Genomic DNA, 10,479 nt, shown 5'->3' with positions numbered 1-10,479 from the left:
CCTCGAATGAGTGAGACTACCATCGAAACAGGCCATTTGGCCCAACTGGTCTATGCTGGTGTTTATGCACCACATGAGTAGCACAAGGGACTTTGGGCGGGGAGAGAAACTAATGTCCTTCTGCTTCCAAAATAAAACCCTGCCCTTCCCAGTAGGGATGATGGGGTTCACACTGGCTCTTCTTCCAGCAAGAGGTCCAGAGGTGTTACTTGCCACTTTCTCTTTCCCATCCCATAATTTGCAAACTGAGACTGGAGCATCTTTTGTCCAGAAAGTAGGAGCCCTTGCTTCCCCTCCCTCTATTAGGACCGCAGCTTTGAGCAATTACTGGCTAACGCAAAAAAAAAATTTAAAAAAAATTTGACGCTTCCTCTAGTTTGAACAGTGGTTTTTACCTTTCCTTGTCTTAGCAACTGGAAGAGCGGAAATCCTGCTGCTCAGTTGTTTTTCCTTTCCTCTCCTGAGGCCGTAACACTTGCTGTAGTGGTTTCACAGACTGCCCTTCAGGACCTCCTTGTGTGAGCCTAAACCAATAGGTCTCGGCAGCCTATTTGATCATGGCGTGCATCACAGCAGAGCCCCATTTTGTTCTCCCCTGATGACCACACAGGGTTCATCAACAGTGATGAACATCAGGGACCTTGGCTGATGATCTCAGATGTTGGATGTTTGGGTGAGGGCAGAATTGGGGTTGGCTGTAATGCACCCCATGGTCAAATGGCCTGTTAACATTCGCCCTTTAGACTTGCGTGAAAAATTTCCACTTGAGTCAGTATTGAAGGCTGTAGGTGGTACCTATGGCAACCATACACCAGCAGCTGTCACTGCGAGAGATTTGGGGGGGGGGAAGGGAGAGGGAGAGAGAAGATTTCTCAATCAACTGATGCCCAGTTACTGAGCGTGGAATGGGGGTAATACCCTGGAATAAATGATCCAAAAATGTTTATTCTCAATTGTTCAATATAAATACTCTATTACAGGGGTGTTAATGCGTCTAGCATATCTTCACAACACTCACTTCACAAATGGTTTCTGTGAAAATATTTAACAATTGCATTTACAAAATTGAATAATCAAAGTTTGATTAATTTACTTACAACAGGACTGGCGCATCTATTTCTTGTAGTACCTGTGGCCATGTAATTAATCTAGGTTTGGTCCATGATTTGTACATGTATTCTTGCTGCTGAGGAAACATTCCCATGAGGGGCAAAGGGAGGACAAGCAAAGCCAGAGTTCCCTGCCTGATGGCGTTAGAGAGTAGGATGAAGACAGATCTCCACTTCCTAATACAAGGGAGAATCAAGCTGAACATAAGTACTGAAAAATGAAGAGGAAATAATGGGCAAAGATAGTATGAGAATAGATTGGCAACTAACATAAAAGGGAATTCAAAAGTTGTCTTAACAGTAAAAATGTTATCAGAGGAGCAGTGAGGCTGATTAGGGACCAAAAATGGAGAATGATTGGTGGAGGCAGAAGGCATACCTGAGGTACTAAATGAGTACTTTGCATTGGTGTTTACCAAGGAAGAGGACTTTGTCAAAGCTACAGTAAACAGGGAGGTTGTCAGGATAGTGGATGAGATAAAAATAGATAGAGGTACCAGAAAGGCTGGCAGTACTTAGTGGATAGGTCACCTGGTCTGGATGGGATGCATGCTAGGTTGCTGAGGGGAAATGAGGGTAGAAATTGTGGTGGTGCTGGCTACAGTCTTCCAATCCTCCTTCGATACAGGGGTGGTGTCAGAGGACTGGAGGATTACAAATGTTACACCCTTGTTCAAAAAAGGGGAGAGGTATAAACCTAGAAATTACAAGCTTGTCAATTTAATGTCTGTGGCAGGGAAGCATTTAGAAATGATAATCCAGTACAAAATTAACAGTCACTTGGACAAGCATAGACCAATAAAGGAGAGTCAGCACAGATTTGTCAAGGACAAATCAAGTTTGACTAACTTGGTTGAGTGTTTTGGTGAGGTAGCGGAGAGGGTGGAGGAGGACAGTGCAGTTGATATGTATATGGACTTTCAAAAGGCGTTTGATAAAGTACCACGTATTAAGCTTGTTAGGAAAATTGAAGCCAATGGCAGTAGCAACATGGATACAAAATTGGCTAAGGGATAGAAAGCCGTTGTGGTGAATGACTGTTTTTTGGACTGGAGGGAGGTATATGGTGGTGTTCCCCAGGGTTCAGTACTAGGACCACTGCTGTTTTTGATATACATTAATGACTGACTTGGGGGTACAGGGCACAATTTTGAAATTTTCAGATGACATGAAACTTGGAAGTGTGGTAAACAGTGAGGAACATAGTAATGGACTTCAAGATGCCATAGACAGGCTGGTGGAATGGGCGGACACATGGCAGATGAAATTCAATGCAGAAAGGTGTGAGATGATTGAGGAGAGACGATACATGCTAAATGGTACAATTTTAAAGGGGGTGTAGGAACAGAGAACTGGGGGTGTTTGCGCACAAATCTTTGAAAGGTGGTAGGACAAGTTAACAGGTTGGCCTTTATTTCAAGGGGGGTGAAGTATAAAAGCAGGGAAGTCCTGCTACAACTGTACAGGGTATTGGTGAGACCACACCTTGAGTACTGTGTACAGTTTTGGTCTCCTTATTTAAGGAAGGATATACTTGCATTGGAGGCAGTTCAGAGACGATTCACTAGGTTAATTCCAGAGATGAGGGGGTTGACTTATGAGGAAAGGTTGAGCAGGCTGGGCCTATACTCATTGGAATTTAGAAGAATGAGAGGTGATCTTATTGATACATGTAAGATACTGAGGGGGCTCGGCAGGGTAGATACAGAGAGGATGTTTCCCCTCATGGGGAAATCTAGAACTCGGGGTTACAGTCTCAGAATAAAGGGTCGCCCTTTTAGAACTGAGATGAAGAGGAATTTCTTCTCTGAGGGTCGTAAATTTGTGGAATTCTCTGCCCCAGAGAGCTGTGGAGGCTGGGTCATTAAATACATTTAAGGTGGAGATAGACAAATTTTTGCAAGATAAGGGAGTGAAGGGTTATGGGGAGCGGGCTGGGAAGTGGCTCTGAGCCCAAGATCAGCCATGATCTTATTGAATGGCGGAGCAGGCTCGAGGGGCCGTGTGGCCTAATCCTGCTCCTATTTCTTATGTTCAAAGTGTATGGGATCCTGGACTTTAAGCCTCTATTTATAGAGTACAAAAGCCAGGAAGTTATGCTGAACCAATATAAAACACTAGTTCTGCCCCAGCTGAGGTATTGTGTCCAATTCTGGGCACCACACTTTAGGAAGGATATGAAGGCTTTGGGGAGGGTACAGAAGAGATTTACTAGAATGGTTCCAGGGATGAGGGATTACAGGTACGTGGATAGACTGGAGAAGCTGGGGTGGTTCTCCTTAGAGCAGAGAAGGCTAAGAGGAGATTTGATAGAGGTGCTTAAAATCATAATCATCATCAACTTTATTGTCATTGTTAGTGCACAAGTGCAGTACAACAAAATGTAGTCTTGCGGCTCCCGAGAGTGTACATTTAGATTAAGACATTTAAACATTCAACATACATTTGGCTTGTAATACATTAACATAAACATAACCATAATAAAGTGCATTGGCAGATGTGCAGGCTTTAGAGTTTATTTGTGGAGTTCAGTAGGATGACAGCCCTGGGAAAGAAGCTGTTCCTAAATCTGGTCGTTCGGGTGCGAATGCATCTGTAGTGTCTCCCAGATGGCAGGAGGGCGAACAGACTGTGGCTGGGGTGGGTAGGGTCTTTGATGATGGACCGTGACCTCCGTAAACAGCGTTTCTGATATATGTGCTCTATGGTCGGTAGCCATGAAGGGTTTAAATAGAGTAAAGAGAGTTTCCAGTGGCTGAAGGGAAGGCAAAAGAACCAGTGGCAATGTGAGGAAACCCTTTTTTACTCAACGAGTGGTTAGGATTTGGAATGCACTGCCTGATAGGGTGGTGGATACAGATTCAATAGCAACGTTCAAAAGGGAATTGGATAAATACTTGAAGGAGAAAACATTGCAGGGATATGGGGAAAGAGCGGGGGGAGTGGGACTAACTGGATTGTTCTTCGAAAGCCGGCGCAGACTCGATGGGCCGAATGGCCTCCTGTGCTGTACTATTCTATGATTCTATGCCTGGGGGTTAATATTGGACATATAAAAATTAGCCAAGGTTACTGGCAGAATCTATTGCATGATCCATGGAATACTCAAGATTATGTTGAAAGTTTATGAAAATTGTCCAGTTTAACTAGTACCTGTGTTCAAATCTGTTGATCCAGTTCTGTTCAGCTGTTGATAACAGTTCTATCCAGCTTTCTGTTTGGCCTTCACTAAAATTAGACTTGATGAAAATTCCTGTACTGTGTAGACTCAATAATCCACCCAAAACAACCCACTACAGTCAAAACTTGAGACGACCACATTGAATAAAAGGAATTGTACATGTCATTGTTCAATTATTTCCCATACCCTATAGAGGTTATTGGTTTTATTTTGATCCCCTGATCTTTGGATAGTCACTGGAGATCTATTTACTGCCAATGCATGCCTGGGTCTAGAATCCGAGTGGGATTCTAACTTTGTTAGAGAAATACCACTTCCTGGTGCAGGCGAGGCACTGTTGTGTATTAGAGACTGCGTAGTCCCATCTGAGTTAACATGGTGAAGTTACGGCAGCAGAACAACTCCATGGAAATTCCCAGCCTATTGGATTCCGCTGTCAGGATAAGGGGGAGCTGGTTTTAGCAAGGCAAAGGTTGTGGATGCCAGTTCCCTGTGGTCCGAATGACAGAAGCATTAAATTTAAAAGCACTTGTGACTTTACCTCTGTAGAGCTGACAACCCACACAACAGGAGGGTGAGCAGAACTTAACAACTGCCCTAAAAATCTCACCATGGACTGCAATAGCTGACTTCAGTGATCTGCGTGACTTGCACAGGCCAGCTCTAACCACCACAACAACAGCTTGCATTTATATAGCACCTTTAACATAATAAAACATCCCAAGGCAGTTCATTTGATAATATTTGACACCAAGCCACATAAGGAGATATTAGGGTCCGCTCCCTCCGCGACACCCTGGTCCACTCCTCTATCACCCGCAACACCCTTTCCCCTTCGCCCGGCACCTTCCCGTGCAAGTGCAGGAGATGCAACACCTGCCCTTTTACCTCCTCCCTTCCCACTGTCCAGGGCCCCAAACACCCCATCCAGGTGAAACAGCGATTTTCTTGTACTTCTTGCAATTTAGTATACTGTATTCGCTGCTCACGATGCGGTCTCCAAACACAGATTGGGCGACCGCTTTGCGGAACACCTCCGTTCAGTCTGTAAGGGTGACCCCGAGCTTCCGGTCGCCTGTCACTTTAATTCTCCGCTCCACTCCCACTCAGACCTCACTGTCCTCGGCCTCTTGCATTGTTCCACTGAAGCTCAGCGTAAGCTCGAGGAACAGCACCTCATCTTTCGATTAGGCACTTTACAGCCCTCTGGACTCAACATAGAGTTCAACAATTTCAGATCATAACCTCGGCCCCTATCATATATATATTTTTTATCCACACTTTTTGTTTGTGTCTTCTTTTCTTCTCCCCCACATGGCAACTGTCTTTCATTCTGCCAGCGCAATTTACACTTCATCTCGAGCCATCCTTTGTTTCTTAACCTGTCCCATTACCATCTCCTCTCGCCTTGAATATCTCTCAATGTCTCTCAATCTCTCCTGCCTTCCATCCTATCACAGACGTTCCCTTTTATTATTTCATCCCCTCCCCCCTTTCCCAGCCCCTACACTTACTTAAAAATCTGTTCCTTTTCCTGCTTTTTTCCAGTTCTGACGAAAGGTCATCGACCTGAAATGTTAACTCTGTTTCTCTCTTCACAGATGCTGCCTGACCTGCTGAGTGTCTCCAGCATTTTCTGTTTTTATTAAGGAGATATTAGGGCAGGTTGGTCAACAAGGTAGGTTTTTGAAGGAGCATCTTAAAGGAGGAGAGAGAGGCAGAGAAAGAAATCCAGGGCTTTAGGGCCCAGGGAGATGAAGGCCTAGCCGCCAATGGTGGAGCGATGAAAATCGGAGATGCTCAAGAGGCCAGCATTGGAGGAGCGCAGAGATCTCAGAGAGTTGTAGGGGCTGGAGGAGATTACAGAGATAGGGAGGGATTTGAAAACAAGGATGAGAATTTTAAATTTGAAAACCAGTAGTGCATTATCACACCTGGCAGTATCAAGGTGAGTAGATTTAACTTGTTTATTCAGTAGCATTTACCTTGTACACACCATACTGGTGTAAATGAGATCTATTTACATTTTACAACATAGTTAGTGTCTAGACTCCTTTGGAAACTATGTAGGGAGACCATATGCTATCACATTTCCAAATTGTGGGCCCACAGTGTGTGGAAACGCACAACGAAAACCTGCAACTGGCTTTCAAGCTTCTAATTTCCTCTCTTGTGTTGTACAGTAAATCTATCCTCGGAACACAAAGACAGGAATGTGAGAGTTATTAAACTACACTTGAAAAGCTGCTCCTCACCGAATGCCAGCCTACCTTACTGGGTGTCTTGTCTGTTGTTGCTGAAAGATCTTTTGTTCTCTTTTGTTGTTTCAGAGGATCGCGTCCATAGTCGATCTGAACCATCAATCTATTCATTGTTTGAAGACTCGTTTGTTTTCTCTCTAATCTAGCACGTTTCACTACACATCACCCAGATTTATAAAGGATTACTGTGACAGAGTTGGGCAATTCAAGGAGATGGAAGTAAGCAGTCTTCAATGACTTGAATGGAAATAAAAATGGGGAGCGATGTAAAACGGGCTGCCAATTCGCTATCACCCGTTTTACACGATCGCACAGAGTCAAAATTACCCCCCAAATAAGTTCAAGACTCATGGAGAGAAAGGATAGGTTAGAAATAGGCAGTGGTTTATGAGTCTCAAAGGGATTGAGTGTGGTTTTTCAGGACTTGGGGTGATGCCAACTGTTTTGAAAGCACAGACCAGGGCTCATTGACAGAAAGACGATCTCGATCTGCAGAGCTCAGTCAGATCTGGTGCTCCTTCAGGGCACTTCAAACTCTGCGGGTAAGAAATTCATTATCGCCCGGGAATGGACGCTAACTTTGGAAAAGTTTGAGATTTAGCGCCAGGCGCTAATGAACCTCACTGCACGCAAAACTCATTGTCATCGCTGTTACGTCCGTGTATAAAAAGACACAGACTGCGGAGAACGGTACAATAGGTGTTTACTCAATGTGGCTCAGACGGCAACTGATCTATACAGATTACTACTCAGCGTTATATACAGGTGTGGTCACTGCCGGTACTACAGTATACATGAGCTGTAAAAAGTAGTTCCCCCCTTAAAGGTACATACATTACAATTCCTCCCCTTTTAGATTAACAGTACCATAACACTCGTTTAACAATTAAGTATCAAACTAATTACAATTAACACTTTTAACATGCAACATTAGCTGAAAATAGTCTATTTATAAATTCAGTCTTTGGGGAGGCTTCCTGATCCTTTCTGGATAGCGCCTTTCCCGAGTGTCTTGCTCTTGGTGCGGAGGCGATTCTGGCCCCCTGTTGTCGGTTGGTTCATCAGCTTCCGATGCTACTGTTTCTGGGGTAGATGCTACCTGTACGTCGGGTTCCTCACCAGGTATGTATGGGCGAGGCATGGGGTTGACTTGTTCCTGTGACTCTAGGATCTGGTCAGCATGGCGTCTCACGATGCTCTCCCCAACGTCCACTGTGTACATTAGTGGGCCCTGCCGTGTGCATATCATTCCTGGCTGCCATTTCTCTGTTTGGTAGTCGTGGGCCAAGACTGGTTGCCCTACATTGAAGCTCCTTGTTGGCTTCTCATGGATGTGCTGGAATTGCTTACTCTCAACATCTCTTCGTACGTTTGGTCTGAGCAAATCCAGGCGAGAACTTAACCTTCGGTTAAAGAACATCATGGCTGGGGCCTGGTTGGTGACTGCATGTGTCGCATTCCGGTAGGCGAACAGGAAATTGTCCACCTTGTGCTGCAGCGGAATGTTGTCATTGTACATAGCCTTTATTGCCTTCTTAAAGGTTTGTATGAACCTCTCAGCCAATCCATTTGTGGCTGGATGATACGGGGCGGATGTGTAATGCCTTACCCCATTCTTTTTCAAGAACCTCCGGAACTCTTCGGACACAAACTGTGGTCCATTGTCGGAGCAAATCTGTTCTGGCAAGCCATTCCTGGCAAAAATGGTCTGTAGGACTGCAATAGTTTTCTCCGTGGTGGTGGAGGACATTTTGATGACCTCAGGCCATTTCGAGTGCGCATCCACGGCTATTAAAAACATTGAGTCCATGAATGGACCAGCAAAATCAATATGCACCCGTTGCCATGGAGATGAGGGCCACTCCCATGGGTGTAGAGGGGCCTGTGGTGGTGCATTTTGGACTTTCTGGCATCCTGAGCAGCTCTTGGTCAGGTCCTCAATTTGTTTATCGATTCCCGGCCACCACACATAAGCCCTGGCTAGGCTTTTCATTTTTACCCCTCCCAGATGACCCTCATGAAGCTCATTAAGCACTCTATCCCTTAACTTGGGTGGAATTACCACTCGGGATCCACACATCAAGGTCCCCGGCACACTGACAGCTGTTTTCTCCTTGTCGAGAATGCTGGCAACAGTGAGTCGCCATGTGCTGGCCATCCCTTCACCGTCAAATCATATACCCGAGACAGTGTCGGGTCATTTTGGGTTTCCTTTTCGATACAAGCGTTAGTTACCGGTAGGTATTCAACTATAGTCGAATGGAATATTTCGACAGGATCCACTGCTGGTGCTTCCTCCGCAGTAGGCAGTGGCAGGTGTGATAGCCCATCAGCATTTCCATGCTGTTTCGTGCCCTTATATTCAATCTCATAGTGGTGCGCCCCTAGAAAAAGTGACCATCTTTGTAGTCGTTGCGCAGTCATCACCGGAATGCTCTTCTTCGGATTAAAAATGGAGACAAGAGGCTGGTGATCAGTCAGCAAGGTGAATTTCTGCCCGTGCAGATAGTGATTGAACTTTTTCACTCCCCACACTAGGCTGAGGGCCTCCCTGTCAATCTGGGCGTAGTTACGCTCGGCTGAGGTTAGTGATCGTGACGCAAAGGCTATTGGCCTCTCTGAGCCGTCCGAGAATTTGTGCGACAGCACTGCTCCAATGCCGTAGGGTGACGCATCACATGCCAACTGAATTGGTAATGCTGGGTTGTAATGGGCCAATACCTCTGTTGATGTGATTAGTGTTTTGCTCTTCTGGAAAGCTCGTCTACATTCGTCACTCCACTTCCATGGCACCCCAGTTTGCAGTAGGGTGTTCAGTGGGTGTAGTATTGTAGACAAATTTGGCAAGAACTTATCGTAGTAGTTTACCAGCCCGAGGAACGACCTCAGTTGTGACACATTTTCCGGTGCTGGAGCCTTGACTGCTGCCTCAATCTTCTCTGGGGACTTATGTAACCCCTCTTTATCGATAACGTGGCCACAATACGAGATTTGTTTTCTAAAAAACTCGCATTTGGGGCGTGTAATGAAATGTGTTTGTCTCGCCTGTATTCGTTTTGCACTCATGTATATTACCCTCCCCCACACTGTGTATAGTTTCACTTCCTCTTTCCTGACTAACCTGTATGACTCATTCCTGTGAGCCAGTCGGTGTGTTGAGATGTTAGCTCTGATCTTAGTGATTAAAAGCCAACTTGTTTAAGTTAATAACTTCTAGTTTTGTGGTTATTGAAGGCACATCAATTTTAATCACTAAAGAATACTAGGATGGATCGACTCCTAAAACCAGAGCATCTGGACTTGGATCCACATTCTGCTGAAGCATCAAATCAATTTGGACACTGGCTCAAATGCTTCGAACTCTTCGCAAGGGCCTCATCCGCTAGCGAGGTAGATAAACTGAGTCTACTGACTACTCACGTTAGTCATCGGATTTATTCGTTCATCCGGGACGCCACCTCTTACACGGAGGCCATCACTATCCTGAAGGCCCAATACCAGAGGCCAGTAAACGAAGTGTACGCCAGACATCTGCTGGCTACACGCAGGCAGCGACCTGAGGAATCAATGGACGATTTCTTACAGGGCCTAAAGGACTTGGTCCGGGACTGTAACTGCAAGGCCGTGACGGCCAACGTGTACTCTGACGAATTGGTCCGCAATTCCTTCATCACGGGCCTCAAATCAAATTATATCCGGCAGAGACTGCTGGAGAAGGAGGTCCTGGACTTAAAAAAGGCAGTGGCCACTGCGCGATCGCTGGACGTGGCCCAGAAAAACTCTGACTCTTATTCTTCCGGCCATGCGGCCCTCACTGCCTCGTGCGCGCCGAGCGGGCCGCCATCTTGGAATCAGCCATCTTCCCCATCCAGGTCTCAGACCAGCTCTACACTGCCGGAGTCCCCACACAGAAGTTCACCCAGGAGTC

The sequence above is a fragment of the Somniosus microcephalus genome, chromosome 11 (assembly GCF_052327205.1).
Source record: "Somniosus microcephalus isolate GS21.2 chromosome 11, FLI_Smic_1.0, whole genome shotgun sequence".
Lineage (NCBI taxonomy): Eukaryota > Metazoa > Chordata > Chondrichthyes > Squaliformes > Somniosidae > Somniosus > Somniosus microcephalus.
This window is presented reverse-complemented; position numbering follows the sequence as displayed.